At 40.0% G+C, this 20,121-nt stretch overlaps 1 long non-coding RNA gene across 1 annotated transcript in view; it reads right to left on the bottom strand.

Moving 5' to 3' along the window:
- Positions 1–3,731: 3,731 nt before the first annotated feature.
- LOC105507193 overlaps positions 3,732–20,121 on the bottom strand; it is an 85,402-nt gene continuing 69,012 nt past the window's right edge. The window contains exons 7-9 of the long non-coding RNA XR_001001054.1: positions 11,752–11,986; positions 7,200–7,341; positions 3,732–4,439 (exon numbers count right to left, since the gene is read on the bottom strand). This is a non-coding gene — a long non-coding RNA (uncharacterized LOC105507193). The remainder of the gene's footprint in view (positions 4,440–7,199; positions 7,342–11,751; positions 11,987–20,121) is intronic.

Here is a 20,121-nt window from a genome sequence, read left to right as displayed (position 1 = left end):
TCAGGAGTTTGAGACCAGCCTGGCCAATATGGTGAAACCCTGTCTCTACTAAAAATACAAAAATTAGCCAGGAGCAGTGGTATGCACCTGTAATCCCAGCTACTCAGGAGGTTGAGGCAGGAGAATCACTTGAATCCTGGAGGCAGAGGTTGCAATGAGCCGAGATCGCCCCACTGCAGTCCAGTCTGGGTGACAGAGAGATACTCCATCTCAAAAACAAAAACAAAACCAAAAAGCAAAACAAAACAAACAAGAAACAAACAGAGAGTGGAGGAGAGACAATATTATTGCTCCTGCTAGGATAATCTGAGAAGGACTCTCTGAGGATCTGATATTTGAGCTGGCACCTGAATGCTGAGAAAAAAGGCAGGTACCTTCTCAAAGAACATTTCAAGCAGCAAGAGCAAAATCCCTGAGACAGGGTACATTTGGAAGGTCAAGGAACAGAGAGTGTTAGTAGAGATAGAGGCTGAGTGGGGAACGGGAGGAAGATTGAGTTGTGTGTCCTTGTAGCCCTGGGTAAGAAGCTTACATTCTAAGTGAGAAAAAGAAAACATAAAAGGAGCTGAAGCAGGGGAGTAGGTTGATCTTCACTCATTGAAAAAAGTTTCCAGCTGCGGTCCGAAGATCGGCTATGGGGGAAGCAGAGAGGCCAGTGAGAATGATGCTACATGCCTCAGCTGGGCTGCAGGCAGAAGGTGCTGAGAAGTCATCAGCTTGGGATACCGTGTGCAGCTGCAGGACCTGCTGATGGATTGCAGGTGAAGTATGAAATGAAGGGATGAAGGGATGAAGGGGTGAGGGGATGGAGGTGACTCCAAGGATTTCCAGCAAGTAGCTGAGTGGATGGTGGTGCTATTTACTAATCTGGGGAGGGTAGAGATGGGGTCAGGTGAGTGCAGAACCTCTTTTAGCCACAAAGAGTTTGAGGTTGACTGTTAGACATGCAGTCTCATGATGTCAGGCAATGGCTGGAATACACAGATCTAAGGCATAAGAAGAAATAGCAACTGAGGAGTCAGCAGCATACTTGTGGCATGGAAAGCTCTGGATGAGACCACCTAGGCAGATGCACTCAGCATCAATAGCATCTTCCACAGAATTGACCACCTCTAGAGTTAATGTATCACTCCCCAGTATCCTGTTAGCTCATAACCTGACTTCTTTCACACCTATTCTCGACTCTCTCATTGATGTAATGTGAAGAAAGAGGAAATAATAGGGACAAAATATCTGATCAACATAGAATTTCAAGGATGATGAAAGTTCCTTTTTAAACTAGATAATCTAGAGGGGAAGACAGCAAACTATAAAAGCAAAATGCAAATCATTATTCTTCTTCAACCTGGTTTCAAGTCTGTTTTCCTAGTGATGCTAATGACATCTGAAATGCTGGGGGTGAGCTAGGACAGTGCCTCCAAACATTCCCTTTGAATGACATCATTGATTCTAGGCAAAGAATCAAGGGATCTTGGACAGCAGGACTTAGGAGATAAGGAAAAGGGAAACCCATTAACATTTAGGTAACATACACATTGAACTTCTTGTTTTTTGGTTTTTAAAATATTCTATTCTTAAACCTATGATGCTTCATTCTAAAAGTATTTTATTTTCATTTTAAACTGTAAGGTCTCATTGAATTTGTTGCAGTGAGCTTCAAAGGCACACCTGTAATTATGAGGGAAAACTGAAGCCTAAAGTTCTATAACAAATAGATCTAGTTTTCTGCTTTGACACTGGGAAACTAAGCAGATTGCACATTTTGTTTCATAAGCAAAATCCCCCAGAGTCCTAATGCAAAACCTATGTCATATACATGACTCCACTTTGAAACAATGGAATCTCAGGGTGCAGCCAACCTCTGCAAAACAAGTCAAGGAATTTTCCATGATGCCAAGGACTCTACTGGAGTTTGTAGTATATCAGGCCCCATTTTCCCCTCTTACTCAGCTCAAAACGTAAACAAAAAAGAGGGGGTGGAGAGGAAGAGAGGAAGGAGGAAAAGAGGGAGGGAGAAAGGAAAGAAAAACTTTACCCCTAGAGGTCAAAGGTTAAAGCTTAGCTCTTCCCTGGAATTGTCTGATCTTGATTCAAGGGCATAGGAAGTATATGGCTGCTCTCATTTTATACCAGAAAATAGCAGAGTCCCTGATTCTTTGCTCTGAAACCACCATAACAGGAAACTGGATCTAAAATCCTGTTTCACCCTGAATTGAGAATCCATCTGTGCACTCTGAGTGCTCTTCCTCACCCCTTCCTTCACCGTACAGAAAAAGGAGGCAGACAGCCCAGTGCCTTGCACATCTCCACCACAAGGCCACACTACTGCTAAGGTGTTTAAACCAGGATCATTTTTGCTCACTCTCAAATGGCTGCTTCTTTGGATACTATCTAGCCCATTGCATCCGAAATATTACTGAGTTTTATCAGATCCACTCTGAAGTCTATGTGCTTTTCCCTACTCTCCTCTCCAATCATTATACTCACTCCACCTAGCACTGTCTCACCAAAGAGCTCTTTCTTGCCTCTGTGCCTTTGCACACACACTCCCCTCTCTCTGATCACACTTATTTGTTTCACCATGTCTGTGTTCCCCACTTACATGCTTCACAATCATACCGCAGCCAGTCTAGCATCACACCATGAGAAAGGATCACAAGTAGAATATTTTTTAAATTTTCGGCTGGGCAACGTGACTAACATCTGTAATCTTAGCACTGTGGGAGGTTGAGGTGGGAGGATCACTGGAGCCTAGGAGTTTGAGATCAGCCTGGGCAAATAGTGAGACCCCCAACTCTACAAAACATTTAAAAACTGAGCTGGTGTGGTAGCACATACCTGTAGTCCCAGCTACTGAGGAGGATGAGGCAGGAGGATCATTTGAGTCCTGAATTTTGAGGCTGCAGTGAGCTAATATGGTGCTGCTGCACTCCTGTCCAGGTGACAGAGTAAAGACCTTATCTCTAAGAAAACAAAAAGTAAAATATAAAATAACTGGCTGGGTGTGGTGGCTTATGCTGATAATCTCAGCACTTTGGGAGGCTGAAGCAGGAGGATCACTTGAACCTGGGAAGTTGAGGCTGCAGTGAGTCATGTTCATACCACTGCACTCCATCCTGGGTGACAGAGTAAAACCCTATCTCAAACAAACAAACAAACAAACAAAAATTATCCCCAGTTTAGGTCGTTTGGTGGGTTGAGTGTCTTAATGGCTCCAGCACATCCATCACTTTTGCCATGTACCTTGGCAGTGCCCTCTCACTCTGGGAGGGGCATTCTGCCCCAAATCACCTGACTGTGACTTTAGTCTGGTGACTGATTTTGTCTCGTGGGATGTTGGCAAACATAATTCAGGCAGAGGTTTCTGAAAGTGCTTGCACATTTCCACTTAGACTCACGTGTCTCCACCACTGCTAAGAGAACATGCTCAAGCTGACCTGCTGGCTACTCACACGGCAGAGCCGATGTGCCGCAGCCATCCCAGCCAAGGCTACTGTGGATCAGCCAATGGCAAACAATCCCCATACATGTGAATAAGCCCTGGCACCACCAGCAGAGCTGCCTAGCCAACTCACAGCTGACTGCAGATGAGTGCAGCGCAGAGCAGCCTAGCCCAACCCAGAACAGATTCATGAGCTAAATCAAGGTTCAGCCAACTATGACCATGGGCCAAGTCTGGCCCACCATCTGTTTTTGTATGACTTGTGAAAAAAACTCACAGACCATTCAACTTCGTGGTTGAAAAAAATCAAAGAGTAATATTTCTTAACATATAAAAATTCCATGAAATTCCAATTTTAGTGTCCATAAATAAAGTTTTATTGGAACACAGTCATGCTCCTCCATTTGCATAGCATCTAAGGCTACTATTGTGCTACAAGGCCACAGTTCAGAGACTGTATGGGCTGAAACATCTAAAATATTTACTATTTGGCCCTTTTCAAAAAAAAAGATTATCAATCCCTGAGCTAAATAAATGTTTATTGCTATGTGCCACTGAAAGTCACTGATGGTTTGTTTTGCAGCATCACTATAGCAAAAGTTTACTGACACATCTTCTCCTCTGAACAGCCATTTCATTACCTATTTCCCCCACAGAAAGTACTGGTGGAGCAGCAGAAGCCCAAGGTCAGAACAAAGCCAGCTTCCTCCTCCTCCTTCCCACCATGGACATAGACCCCATGGCCTGGATTGATGGCTGGGATGGTGATGAGTTGTAACAGTGAATGCCAGCATGTCAAAAAATGTCAGATTCTTCAGTGGGTTCCTGTCTAGGGAGCAGACAACACCAGCCACTCTGCCACAGTGACCAGTGAGGATCCAGAAGTCCCCTCATCCTGCCAACAGTGCCACAAAGTTTATGAACAAGGGTTTCCATCTATCACCAGCTGCATACTCAGAGGTCAAATTGCATAGGAGTAGAGGTGTGGAGAGGAAACCTGAAAGATGAAAAGGAACTTTTAGCTCAATCTGGATAATTACATTGGAACTAAGTTTATGAGATTGGGCTAAAATTTAATTCCCACTCTGGGGTCCAGTGGTGGAAATTTGAGAGAAATATTCCACCAGTTAATAAAAAGAATTAAGTTACATTTTTTTATCATCTCTGAGTATATTGTGAGTGAATTTTGCAAATCTGATATGAATTTTTATAAAATGAATACACAGATGAATAAATGAATGACTTAATGTGAAACTCCTTATCATCCTGCCATGTACTCTTCCCACCGCCCACTGGCATTTCTAGCCAGTGAAGGCATCAATCCAGAAACAACTCATTCCTCATTTTGAAATGCCTTCCAACTTCTAGGAGAAAGCAGCAACTTCTAGGTCTAGCTCCCTGCTTCAGAAATGCCTAAACATTCACCTATATCCTCTGGTCCCTTGGCTCAGGAATTTTGTAGGTGGCCTCAAAGTATTGGATAAATTTACATGAAACAGGCTGGCATCCTCTATGTTAGAGGAGTTTGGATCTTTCAGTAGACTCTAGCCTTAAACCTGTACAAAAATCTTTTGAGATTATAATGAGGCAATGTTTTCCCTGAGAGGAGGAAAGGTCAGATTCCCACATCTGGAGTTTGACCTTTGTGCATGTTGTCATTTCACCCACCACAGGAAACCTTTCTAGGCTGGGCTAAAATGTGTAACTTCTCAACAGTGTGGCTGGTAGCAATCCCACCCAGCTGTGTGGAACGGGAAGTGAAAAGGCAATTAATATTCTGTTAAAACTTCAGGGGGCTGCACTGAAGCTGGCCAGATAGCAAGGCTGACTCATCATGTTAAAACTCAATGCAGTATTGTCTGCTCACTTCTGCTGACTCACTTGTCAGCCCTAAGCTATATGTACACAGGCAGAGCTGCCAGGTCTCACATCCGCCTTTGCAGAGTGTTACCCTTTCCTCGCCAGCCATGACCGTTCACTCTCTGGAGAAGCATTTATGATCAGCCATGGATGATTTTAAAAGTGTGAAGAACTGTTTCATGGAGGGAGATTATCAGCCTCTTTCTTACGTTGTTTTACATGAAAACAGCATGAACAGCAACACAACTGACATTGGAGAAGAACCATAGTTCTTCCAAGCTAGAATGGAGACTTAGAGATCAAGCTAGATCTCAAAAGAAACATATAGATCTTTCCTATGAGAGAGTGAGAAGGAGGCTAGCATGTTGAATAAGAGCTTTGAGTCGGGCGACCTGAATTTATGTAGCCTTGGACACAGGTAGTCGAATTATAAGTAGTAGGCTAATATAGCTGTTAAGTAACTTTAAGCAAATTGCTCAGACTCTTTGAGCTTTGGTTTCCTTATCTGTAAAATGAGAAATAATTATAGCACCCACCTCATGGGGCTATTGTGAAGAAAGGATGAAAAGACATCAAGTATAAAAGGAATCGAGTGCTGGGCACAAAGTGCTCCATATATTGTAGCTATTAGTAAGGCTGATGAGGCAATTCATGGAAACCTCTTTCCTGGAAACAGGATAGAACCTACATGTGTTTGGCATTAGATTGGTAAAGGGTAAAAGAATATCACTGCAAGGGTGGGGAGGACAGAGATGGAGGAAGAATTGCCTGGGGAATGCTGGACCTTCAGTATTTTGAAGGGCCCTGCTTTGGGGCCCAGGTGGGGAAGTACCCACCTTTCCATCCTGGTTTTAGGTCTGCTGAAGATAGTTATTCATTTTTTAAAAAAAAGACCCCTCTGATTATAAGTCTTTGTTTGAAGACATTGCTCAGATTTCCCTTTAAGGGCCTCATTTAAATGTACACACAAGGCAGCACAGTCCAGTTTTTAAAAAAAAACCCTGGCTAGTAATGACATACAGAAACTGATACTTACATGATACTGTTAAGTACACTCTTTTTAAACCACTAATTCTTATTTCACAGAAAGTGGTCCTTATGTCAAAGTCTTTAAGAGGTCCAACAGCTTGTATAACCAGCGGACCTCATGGTTAGTTAGCAGCTTTCAGGACTTGAATTCCCAGTGATAAACAAAAGAATTCCAAAGGCCACAATCCATAAACTCTCCATAAAAGCATATGGAACTACTTAAGAAGGTTGGCTCAGGGCTGTTGTTTTGAAAACAAGTATCCTCAGCCAGAATCTCTACTGAGTGCTATTTACTGAATGGTTGAAGAAGGGCAAGATCCCATGGATGCTGTAGGGCTGCGTTTCAGCAATTGCCAACATTTTGCAGATATTGCTCTAAGCCTCCTGATATCCTGGGAAGGATGCAAAAAGTCTGTATCTTTATATCCATTCCACCCAAGGCATTGGGGCTACTCATGGAGGAGCCTGCACACCTTAAATATTCTTCCACAAATCTGATTGCAAGAACTTAGGCCTCCAGAATTCTCATTTACTACTCTTGGAACTTTCTGATTATAGTTCCCCCTGCAAGATTCAACTGACCGCTCCATCCTTTGCACCTCAACAAAAATCCATCAAAATTTCACTTGTAGGATAGATGATTCCAAGTCCATCTCCTATTACTGAACTGTGTTCTTTGAGAGCAGCAACTTTTATCAGCTTCTCCATATCACTAGGATTTGGCTTAGTAGGTGCTGGACAATTCTTTCATTCTAGTATTAATAAAATCTAATTAATTATGATTGTAAGTTAATGAGTAAATTGATTAGGACCTGACCTTTTGAATCAGTCTAGAGCCACGACTAGAACTCAAAGTTCTGACACTCACTCTGACTTCACAAGGACTTCACTTGTACTTCACAAAGATTTCCAGTGAACCCAATCATTACTCTTGCTGTCAGATGTCAGATTAATGTGGCCACCAAGATGTAGATATAGGATAGGTTTTGGATCCATTGGCCATCATACACCTAAACATGAACATAGTCAACTTACCTGGTTTTTCTATGCTGTTTAAGGATCAAGAGAGAATCTTCTAGAACTTTGTCTTGGTTCTAGAACAGCACAGATTGTCTCACTTTTTCTAAAACTAATAATGAGACTTTTTTTCTCAGTATTAAAATGTTACTCAAGACTTTCTGTTTTAATAAAATGGGAGAGTAAGATAAATCTCCCTATTAAAAAACTAGAAATGCTGGATAAAATATAAAATTTGAAATGTTTTATATTCATGCTTAAGCTCTCAAGAAAGAAAAACAAATGCCCAGGCACCAGAAACCAAGAGATAATTGAAAACAGAACAAAGTTTCAAGGTGTCAGTTCATGACGTAGCTGTGCTATGGAGATGGAGGGGTGATTATTATTATTTATTGTTTTTTTTTTGAGATGGAGTCTCGCTTTCTCACCCACGTTGGAGTGCAGTGGGGCGATCTCGGCTCACTGCAACCTCCACCTGCTGGGTTCAAGCGGTTCTCTTGCCTCAGCCTCGCAAGTAGCTGGGATTACAGGCGCATGCCACCACGCTGGGCTAATTTTATGTATTTACTTTTTTTTTTTTTTTTTTGTATTTTTAGTAGACACAAGATTTCACCATGTTGGCCAGGCTGGTCTCAGCCTCCCAAAGTGCTGAGATTACAGGCGTGAGTCACCGTGCCGGACCGGTGATTATTGATTCCGTTCACCCAAGGGCTTGGGATTTCATGCTCATGTAGAAACATGAAGTAAGCATTTGGCCCAAGTGGGCAGGAAATTGGAATTGAGAACCTTGCATAGAAGCTATGTTCTACATGAAAAGGTAGTCAACATATTCTACATGAAAAGGTAGTCTAAGTAAAAACCCACCCGTTCACATAGGTATATGTCAAGGAAATTAAAAACTTAAATGAGTAGATACAGCAAGAGAATTTATAAACTGGAAAACAGATTTTAGGACATTACTCAATAGGCACAGAGATATAAAGATCTGGAAAACATGGAAGCTTAAGGGACATGGAAGATGGAATGAGGAGGACCAACAGATTTAATTCCAAGAATGCGAAATAGAGGAAAATAAGACAGGGGCAATACTTGAAGAGATAATGGTTGAAATGTTTTCATCCATGATTAAAACACTTGAATCCTGAAGTTCAAAAATTGTAATGAATTCCAGGAAGGATAAATAAAGCTTCAACGAAACAAATCCAAAGCAAGCCACAATATAATGCAACTCCAGAACTTCAAAGACACACATCTCAAAATACTATAAAAATACTATAAAAGCAAAATCATCAACCTAGAGTTCTATACCCAGCTGTATTTAGTTTTCTAGGGCTGCCATAACAAAATACCTCAAACTAGGTGGCTTAAACAACAGAAGCTTATTTTTCACAGTTATGGAGCCCAGAAGTCAAAGATCAAAGTGTTAGGTTTGGTTTCTCTTTGACTTGCAGAGCACCCTCTTCTTGCAGTGTCTTCCTGTGGCCTTTTCTCTGTGCAAACGCATCCCGGGTGTCTCTTTTTTGTTTTTTCTTTTTTTTAAGACAGAGTCTCTCTCTGTCGCCCAGGCTGGAGTGCAGTGGTGCGATCTCGGCTCACTGCAAGCTCCGCCTCCCGTGCCCATGCCATTCTCCCGCCTCAGCCTCCCCAGCAGCTGGGACTATAGGCGCCCACCAGCACGCCCGTCCAATTTTTTGTATTTTTAGTAGAGACGGGGTTTCACCGTGTTAGCCAGGACGTTCTGGATCTCCTGATCTCGTGATCCGCCCGCCTCGGCCTCCCAAAGTGCTGGGATTACAGGCGTGAGCCACGGTGCCGGCCAGGTTTCTCTTCTTATAAGGACAGTGATATTGGGTTAGTCCCTATCCTTATGACCTTAAGTTAACCTTAATTACCTCTTTAAAGGCCCTGTCTCCAAATACTGTCACATTTGCCATTAGAGCTTCAACATACAAACTCTGGAAGAACACAATTCAGTCCACTGCATCAGCTAAGTCTCATTCAAAAGTGAAAGTAAAATAAATACACTTCCCAAATAAAAGACCAAGGAAGCTTACTGCTCATTGATAATGATGAAATCTGCCCCTCCGTAATTGGCCAAACTCTATGCTATCATTTTTAAAAACTAAGATTGAACAGACAAAAATGTTTTAATGTTCTACTCCCTTAAACTACTATCATAACCTCTTCAGAGACTTTCAACATCACATTCCCCTACTTCTTCAAAGAATCTCCTCCTCCTTTTAAGATGTACATTTGAATCTCTTTTCGTGTGTTTATTTCAACTCTTCAATACTCTTGTTTTGAAAATGTACATTTGACTCTCCTTTGAAGTTTGTTGGCTTATGAGTACTGGACCACCTCAACTTCTTTGTGGATACCAAGGCAACTTCTAGAAGAGGTAGATGTGTGAGTACAGGGAGGGAGGAACCTTGTATTCATATAGAAAAGAGAATTTATGGAATTAATTAAATCATAAAATTAATGTTGACCTGAGTTGTGGTAGGTAGTCCTTGCCTCTACCTGTTCATCTTTTTCATTTCTTCTTGCATGCAGATCTTAAGTAAATGACAAAAAGTCATATTTTAAAATTTTGAATCTGTAAGTTATCTAAAACACTCACCCTTACAGAAATAAATACTAAGGATATGTTGCAAAAAGAAGAAAACTTTAACCAAAAGTAAAGAAGTGGAATGCAAAATGCAAGGTGATCAAAGTAATTTGAAAACACCTGGGTAAATTTAAACAGGTATTGACAGTATAAAATAATAGAAACAATAACAATGATAATAGTTACAATGGTAATAACATTATCAGTCAGCATCCAGTCATGAAACAGGAACCTAAGTCTTTCTGACAGAGGGAATTTAATGACTTACATGGGTCATGGAAGCACAGAGAAGTCAAACAGGAATAGAGTGGCAACCCAGACACTGAAACAGCAGGCTGCTGCTACTCTCCCTGGGCTGCAGAAGCAGGGCTCAGAAGCCAGACCATTGGGCAAGCACTAAAACCACGAAGTGAGTGACACCCAGTGGGAGCTGAAGTCATGGAGGAGACACAGACACCACCAGAGATGCTAGAAAAAGCATCCAACCATCCACCAATGTCTTCCACTGACAAAACTCACCTAGATAGCAGAGGACAAGGGAGCCTGGAAATGTGGTTGGCTGTAATACAGAATAGAGTAAGACAAGGGCAGGAAATGTCTGAAAGCAAAGGTAGCTGATTAGCACAACAATAATGACTAAGTTAGGGTTTCAAAAAAAGGATAGGATTAAATAGATAATAAAAGACAAGACAGAAAGGGGGTGATCTAGCAAATAAAAAATTAGTAAGAATTTTAAAAATTTGAGCTGGCCGGGCGCCGTGGCTCATGCCTATAATTCCAGCACTTTGGGAGGCCAAGGCAGGCTGATCACAAGGTCAGGCAATTGAGACCACAGTGAAACCCCATCTCTACTAAAAATACAAAAAATTAGCCGGGCGTGGTGGCGGGCGCCTGTAGTCCCAGCTACTCGAGCGACTGAGGCGGGAGAATGGTGTGAACCTGGGAGGTGGAGCTTGCAGTGAGCCAAGATCACGCCACTGCACTCCAGCCTGGGCGACAGAGCGAGACTCCGTTTCAAAAAAAAAAAAAAAAAAAATTGAGCTGCACAAATTAAGAAGCTTGATTTAATTCAGAGCTGCTCACAGTTGTGCCAGACTCCCTGGAATGCCAAGAATCACTTACAGATGTGCTGTGAGATATTAATCCCTTTGGCCCTCAGGGCAGTCTGGCAGGGCCTGGCTGCCTGGAGCCTCCAGGATGTTAAAAGCCTTATCCAAGGCTCCTTGTAGAGAGGATGGAGCAGAGTAAGGTCTGACAGGGGACCCCACATCCCTGGAGCTCTTGAGTGCAATGAGCAAAATGAGGCCCTCACTGCTCTGCCAGATGCACTGTGCATGGCCAAGGTGCTCTACTTCCTGGAGATGTACTTCAGCAGGCACTGCAGGGCAAACCCCTGCTCTCTGAGTCCAAAGGGCTCGTGGAGCTCCTGGGGAATGGATGCTCCAGGTGACTAAGGAGAAAGGAATACAACCCAAACTGCAGCATGGGGTGGAGAGATGGGGAAAGGGGACTCCTGGTAAGTGCTAATGCAGGCACTGGTCCCAAATACCTGTCTTTACATATGTATATATTAAATAATGTTCTGTTATCCATTGCTGTGTAATAAACTACCTCAAAACACAGTGGCTTAAAACAACAATGATTTCATTATCTCTCATTATCTTCTGAGTCATTGAGACGTTGGGCAGGACTTAGCTGAGCAGTTCTTTTGCTCCACTTGAGGTACATATACTTGGTATTATTCAGTTGGTGGCTGGGCTGGGCTGGAGGAATCAAGACAGCTTTTCTCACATACCTGCTATTTTGACAGGATGGCTAGATGGCCGGACTAACCAGGGCTCCTCTACCTCTACATATAAGGTCAAGTCTTCTCCACAAGGTCTCTCCAACAAGGTAGTCAGATTCTTGTACAGCAACTCAGGCACCAAGAGGCCAAGGCAGAAGCTTCCAAGTCCTTTTAAAGAACAGGCCTGGAAACAGCACAGCATCACTCTTCCCTGTTCAATTAGCCAAAGCAGTCACAGGCCAGCCTAGATTCAAGAAAAGGGAAAGTAGACCCCACCTCTAAATGGGAGAAATATCAAAGAATTTGAAGTTGTCTTTAATCCACCATTGATGCTTTTGTCTGTTTGTGACTAATATGCATTTGAATTGCCTGCAAGCTAGCGGTAACTGTTCTAATAGTAGATTTTCACAGTAAAATTTCACTAGAATTTTAAAATACTTGGTATGTGAAATTTTATTTGGATTTGAAATTTATTTGTCCTATGTATAAGTCAGGGTTCAGACAGAGAAGAAGAACATTTTGGGGATAAGATGGCCAACATCCAAATAGACAGCTAGAGAAAAAGATAGATGATTAATAGATGATAGATAGATAGATAGATAGACAAGGATTTCACCTTATGCAACTGTGGAAGCTGATTAAACAGTCTCTCTCTTTTTTTTTTTGAGACGGACTTTTGCTCTTGTTCCCCAGGCTAAATAGAGTGCAATAGTGCGAACTCTGCTCACTGCAACCTCTGCCTCCGAGGTTCAAGCGATTATCTTGCCTCAGCCTCCTGAGTAGCTGGGACTATAGGCGCCCACCACCAGGCCCAGCTAATTTTTTGTATTTTTAGTAAAGAGATGGGGTTTCCCCATGTTAGCCAGGCTGGTCTTGAACTCTTGACCACCTCGGTCAAGATCCACCTACTTCGGCCTCCAAAAGCGCTGAGATTACAGGCATGAGCCACCGCGCTTTGCCATGGTTGAACAGTTTCTATTAAACTATTATTTTTGTGTCTAGTGCTGTATTTGAAACCCAAGAGCAGGCAAGGTGCATATAAATAGGAGAGATTAAGGCCAAGATGTAACCTACAAGGATGGCCTGCAACCAGTGTCAGTTCTTGCTGTCTCCAGCCTTGATGAAGTGAGTGTCCTGCAGGAGATGCTAATGCCCTTTGTCCCAGAGCTAAACACATAAACACACACTTGGCTCAGGAATTGGAGAAGCCAAAGGAAGATTCAGGGGAAGGTGCAGCAGTTCCAGGCCCAGATGCTACCCTAAGCAAATGAGATGAGCCGACAGATAAAGCAACACATGTGAGCCTTAAAACACCCCTGCTAAAACCTTCCCAGCATACAAAACAGAATGGCTTCTGCTTCACTTCTACCCTCCAAATCTCATGCAAAAATGCCTGCTGAAGCCCATCCTGACTGAAAAAAACATAGGGAAAGGGCTTCTGGGAGACACAGTCCAACTAGCCAAGTGGGCACGTTACAGAGCTACCATGCCCTATCACAAGAAATTTCAAATTACTTTTTTTTAGTGAAATTAAGGAAGAGCTTTAGATGCTTCCTATATAATATCAACAGTTTGACTTGTTTTTAAAACGTTGTAAAATTATTTTGGTAATTTATCTGGACAAATATTTTCATTGGGTTTTCAACACCATGAATTTGAAGAGATTAGAAAAGGTCATTATTAAAACATCTTAATCAGGAATGATCTATAGCTATTTCAAACATAAAATCTGATTAAAATAGTTATGTTCAAGAAAGCAAACTCAAGTTTCTCAAGTAAAATTCTGAAAATGTTTTATTTAGGCTTACAAAAATTTAACAATATCTTATCTAATACTTATTTTTCCTTATAATTATATAAAATTTTAAAAGGTACAATAAATATTTTAGTAAGTCCTGCAAGACATTTTCAAATAAACTCCAACTTATGCTACTGTGCTGTACAAATACTAGAATTTTCTATATATGTGATGGCATTAAAAGGATTATAACCACTTATATAAATTGACATATATGGATTTCCGCACCTAACAAAAAGAGAATGTATGTTTTGTTTAAGTGCACATTGTACATTCGCAGAAACTGACTACATTTTAGGCCACAAAGCACATCTCAACACATAGCAAAGAACTGATATCATATGCACCAAGTCATCAACCATAATGCTATTAAGTTATAAATCAATAATCTTTTAAAAAGCAAAAAGAACTCTATAAATTTGGGGATTTAAAAACATGCTTTTTCTCTAGGCAAGGTCTTATTCAACTTCATTTCAAGCTATTAGCCAAATAAAAAGACTGAATAAATTTATGGCAATAAGTTTTTGAAAATGTTTTTAGGTAAATCATTAATCAAACAGGAAATAAATGATAACAGACATTAAAAAATATTTAGTACTGAGTTATAACTAAAACTATTTGTAAAAATGTGTGAGGTGCAGCTATCGTTACAGTTAAAGGAAAATTCATTGTCTTAAATACAGGCATTTGACATAAATGAGTTGAAAATTAATGAACTGAACATACAACCCAAGAAATTAGAAGGAAAAAAAAACCTATCTGTGATAGGCAAGTTGAATAGAGGGAAGAAAATGATAAAGAGGCCGGGCGTGGTGGCTCAAGCCTGTAATCCCAGCACTTTGGGAGGCCGAGACGGGCGGATCAGGAGGTCAGGAGATCGAGACCATCCTGGCTAACACGGTGAAACACCGTCTCTACCAAAAATACAAAAAACTAGCCGGGCGAGGTGGCGGGTGCCTGTAGTCCCAGCTACTCGGGAGGCTGAGGCAGGAGAATGGCGTGAACCCGGGAGGCGGAGCTTACAGTGAGCTGAGATCGGGCCACTGCACTCCAGCCTGGGCGACAGAGCGAGACTCCGTCTCAAAAAAAAAAAAAAAAAAAAAGAAAATGATAAAGATATGACTGAAAATTAATAAACTAAAGACAATGAAACAATAGAAAGTATCACAATCCTAAATTTGTTTTGTGGAAAATTGACAAACTTTTAGCAAGATTTTTAATGAAGAGTAAGAATAAAAGGTTCTGTGAACAGCTACTCAGGAGGCTGAGGCAAGAGAATCACTTGAACCCAGGAGGTGGAGTTTGCAGTGAGCCGAGATCGCACCACTGCTCTCCAGCATGGGTGACAGAGTGGGACTCAGACAAAAAAAAAAGGTGCTGTGAACAAAAGAAGACATAGTTACAAATATAGTGGACATTTAACATTCATAAAATAACACTTTGAACAACTATATTACAAATTAATTAGAAAATACGTAAAACAGGTAATTTCTTCAAAACAAATGTAGAAGCAAAACTAACTCAAAAAAGAAACAGAAAATCTGAATAAACTATTGAACAATCGAAGAAACTGAATCAGTAATTAAAATCTACCCATTAAAAACACCAGCCCATAAGTTTTTTAGGATTGTTCTACCATATGCTAAAGAAATAGATAATCCAAAAATCTTTCAGAGAATAGAAAGGAAAAACAAACACATACCTTTCATGAGGCAGATATACCTTGATTCTAACAGACAGACAAAATTGAAAGGTCAATCACATTCCCAAGCAAATACAAAAAACTTTAAATAAAATATTAGTAAATGGATTCCAGCATTGTATTTAATTACATTAATATTTATTAATATATTTAAAATTATTAATAACATACAATTATAATATATTGTTAATTATTTTAAAACACAACTTTATATAGAGAAAATATATACACATTTCAATACATGAACAAATATTTTGTAGACTTCAATAACCTTTTCATGATTAAACTGATAGCTAACAAAAAAAGAAGGGAACTTTCTTAAACTAATAAAGGTTATCAACCAAAACTGTACAGCAAATATTATACTCCATGATGAAATTCAGAAATACTCCTGTTTAAGTTCTGAACAAAGGATGAATACCCATTATAATCACCTCTGGTTAATTTTGTTGTAGAGGATATTAAACAGTACAATAAGACAAGGCATAAAAGGAGTAAAGGATTGGGAAGAAAGAAACAGGACTGTAATTATTCGTAGATGATGTGAGTTCAGCAATGCTGATGGATTAAAATATCAACATGCATATATAAAAAATATTCTTATACATCAGCCACAAACAATTAGGAAAATGTAATTTTAAAATAGATTCCATTTACAACAGCAACAACAAAAAACAAATGCAAATAAGGACCTAGGAATAATCTAACAATAGATATACACGACTCTGTGAAGGAAAATTATAAAAATATATTGTAAGACTAAAAGAAAAGTGAAATAAATGAAGATATATATTTATTCATGAATTAGAAAGTTTGAAATCATAAAGATCTTAGTTATTATCAAGTTAATCTATAAATTTAATGCAATTTCAATCAACAAGTTTTTAACAGAACTTGCCAAGTTAATTCTAATGCATATGGAAAGAGTCAAGAATAGACAAGAATCATTTTTGAAAGACATGAAGTATCAAGAATAGACAGGTAGACTTGAACAAATGGAAAGACATCTTCTGTTCTTGGACAATGCAACTCAATATTATAAATATGTCAGCTCTCCCTAAATTAATTTATATATTTAGGACAATCTCAATGAAAATACCAACAAGCTTCTTCATGAAGTTAGATAAGCTAATATTATAGTTTATATAGAAAAACAAACATGTAACAATAGCCAAGACACACTCAAAAGAAAAATCAGTTTGAGGGATGAGTCATATATCAGTCATTAAAACATACTATAAATTCTCTATAATTAAAAGCATGGTGCTAGTACAAGAATAGACAAATAGACCAGTGGAATAGAATAGAAAGCTTAGAAATAGACACAAGTTCATCTGGAAATGTAATATGTGATAAAGGTGGGATCTCAAATGACTGGTACAAAGATGGACTTTATTTTATTTTATTTTATTTATTTTTAATTTTTTTATTTTGAGACAGAATATCACTCTGTTGCCCAGGCTGGAGTTCAGTGGCACCATCTCAGCTCACTGAAACCTCTGCCTCCCAGGTTCAAGCGATTCTTGTAGCTCCACCTCCTGAGTAGCTAGGATTACAGGCCTGCACCATGACACCCACCCAATTTTTGTATTTTTAGTAGAGACGGGGTTTCACCATGTTGCCCAGGCTGGTCTTGAACTCCTCGACTCAGGCAATCCTTAAACCTTGGCCTCCCAAAATGCTGAGATTACACGTGTGAGCCACTGCACCTGACCTCAAAGATGGACTTTGTTATAATAAACGGTGCTCAAACAATTGGGCATCCACTGGGGAAAAAAGATAAAATTAGATCTGTAACTTACACCATAAACAAAAATGTGCTCCAAGAGGATTAGGAATCTAAATAGAAAAAAAGGAAAGGAACCATAAAAATCCTAGAAAAAAGCACGGGGGGATTCCTTTTCAACCTAGCTATGAGAAAGACTTTCTAACTATAATTCAAAATCCAGAAGCAATAAAATTTTAAAAAATAAAAATGTGACTACAAAAAATGTCCTTAAGATTACATATCAAGAATAAATAGAGTCAAATGACAACAGACAAACTGGGAGAAAATATATCAGTGTTATGGGACAAAGGACAAAAACCTCATAGCAAGAAGGCAAAATACATGAACAGAAATTTTTTTAAAAGGTTAAAACGTTCAAATTCACCCATAATTACAGAAATAAAATCAAAACAATACTGTGATACCATGTTGTACTTCTTATATCAGAAAAAATAAAAAAGTGTGAGGACATATTCTGTCGGGAGACTATAAGAAAACAGATAATTTCATGCAATGCAAACTGGTAGAAGCTTTCCGGAGGGAATTTTGGCAAAACCTAACAAAACTACATACACACTTATCTTTTGGGCCTGCAATCTCACTTCTAGGAATCTATCCTGCAGATACACCCCCAATTGTACACACACACACACACACACACACACGTATGTCCAAGGTTAGTCATTGCAGCATTGTTTGTAATTGCAAAAAAATTGGAAGCAACCAAAATTATTATACAAAGAACAGTTGTTGGATAAATGAAGTTACCTTCATACAATGGAGCACTATGAAGCAGTAAAAAGGAATGTGGAAAATGTCTGTGATTTCCAGCATATACTGTTATTATTTTTTGTTTTTACAAAAAAGCAAAGTAAAAAAGAGTATCTATAGTGCTAACCTTTGTGCATAAAAGGAGTGTAAGAAATTATACACATATCTGCTCATTTGTACAAATACAAAAGAAATACAGGAAAGATAAACCAGAAGTTAATGAGATTGGTTACCTAGAGAGGGTGAGTGAGAATAGGGTGGAAAGAATAATAGGACAAGGCTGAATGAGGAAGCAATGCTTCTCTGAGAATACTTTTTTTCACAGTTCTGATTCTTAGAACCATGGTAATGGTTCACACACACACACAAAATAAATAATTAAAAATAAACCAGGATGTGATGGGAACCTCAAATGGAAGATAAATAGTGACAAATGAACCTAACTATATCACAAATAACTAACATAATCAAAGTGAAGAGACTGGTGAAGAAAGAGCTAATCTAAATATCTTTGGAAAACAGTATTTTGCATGAATACTGTAAGACTAATGACCAAAAAAAAAATTGTACCCAAATTCTGTATTCTAGGCTAATGTAGGCTGATTATTCCAAAACTAGTTTGTGTATATACTAGGATCAAAACTTAAGTAAATATAATGAGTTAGTTTCTCACTATCAGCAAAAGAAGCAACAAAGAAGAGAAAAGCTAGAATGAAACCAGCAGTGTGGGGTTGGAATCAGAGGTATAAATGCATAATTTTTAATATGTATACTTACGGATAGATGTACAAATAAATATGGATGTATATATATCCTACTTCTGTTGACTGAGCAGGACTAGAGACAATAATGGTATGGACAGGAGGCAGGGGAAATACTGCGTAGAGGAGGGTGGGGTCCCTGGCAAACCCCTACCCTCAAGCCTGGACCCTCAGCCCAAAGTGAGAACATGCATTCGTGTTTTCCCTCTTTAATGTTGCCTTTTCCAAAATCACCCTGGCCTGCCCCACCCCCTATCATGTAACCATAAAAACCCCAGGCTCCACTGGCAGCGGGGCAGCAGCAAAGGAAAGAAGAGAAAAAGCAGCTTGATGTTGAGGAGAAGCAGCTTGATTTCAGAGGGATGGCTTGATGGTGGGACCTCGGAGAAGAGTTTGGCCCAGGATGGCTGAACTACAAGGAAAACCATCTTCCCAGTTCATCCCCTTTCCAGCTCTCCATTATACTGACAGCCACTTTGATTGGCAATGAAATCCCCTGCATTTACCATCCTCAGCCACTTTGATTGGCAACGAAATCCCCTGCATTTACCATCCTCAGTTCATTCATGCCACCTGATTCTTCCTGGATGCCGAACAAGAGCTGAGGATACAGAGGGCTGTCATGCTGAGCTGTTAAACACTTAAGCCATCAGCAGAGGGCAAAGCTAAAAGAGCACAACTGTAACATACACCTTCTGAGGCTCCATGGGTCTCACAGGTACCCCCCGCAGATGCTGCTGTGGAGCCACAGGAAGTTCTGTTCCTGCCAGTGCCCAGAAGCACTCATGCCAGCCCCTGTACCCACTCACCTGCGTGCTCCCTGTCCCATGAGGGATTGAGAGCTGTGGGCTCAGTAAATGAGCTACCCCCCTTCACAAGTCCTGTGAAGGGGTCAGGGAAGATTTCTTGTTTCAATAACGCCCTATAGTAATAGCATATCTGCCCAGATCTTGGCTGTAAATACCATTCCTGAATAAAAGAAATCAAGGCTACAGAATTAACTCCAGGGAAATGGTGATTCCAGAGCTAGGGTAAGGGAAATAAAAGACAATTCAGGAAAAACTTGTGTTGCCAAGTGAGAAAAATCTGGGGACATGTTGAAAAGACAGAGAAGCAACATGAAGGATCTCCCAATGACCAGAGCTAGACAAATTTGAGCAACAAAGTAAGTCATAATAGTATCAAATGATGACCCATGAGTTCATGCTAATATAAATAAATAATTGAATAAAAAAGTAAATGAGGGAGAAGGGGCAACTTCTGACAACGGATTGCCATTGAATAAATTTAGAAGAAATTAGGAAAAATAAAAAACAGCCATTAGGCAGCAGCACAGTAATAAATGTTGCAGGCAAGAACAATCAATGGCTGCTCAAATTAGTGCGCAAAAGTATGGCAAGAAATGAAATATTTGCATAGTCTTCAAGTATCTCCCCAGAAGATATTCATTGATTGTCAAGGGAAAAATAGTGACTTCATAATTGAGAAACCTGGCAGACATCACCTGAACTGAGTGATACAGGCTAACATCACCAGTAATCAGGCATATCGACATCATGTGCCCACTGATATGATGTGC

The sequence above is a fragment of the Colobus angolensis genome, unplaced genomic scaffold (assembly GCF_000951035.1).
Source record: "Colobus angolensis palliatus isolate OR3802 unplaced genomic scaffold, Cang.pa_1.0 Scaffold145, whole genome shotgun sequence".
Classification (NCBI taxonomy): domain Eukaryota; kingdom Metazoa; phylum Chordata; class Mammalia; order Primates; family Cercopithecidae; genus Colobus; species Colobus angolensis.
The sequence above is the reverse complement of the archived record's forward strand: the minus strand, read 5'-3'. Positions and strand labels throughout refer to the sequence as shown.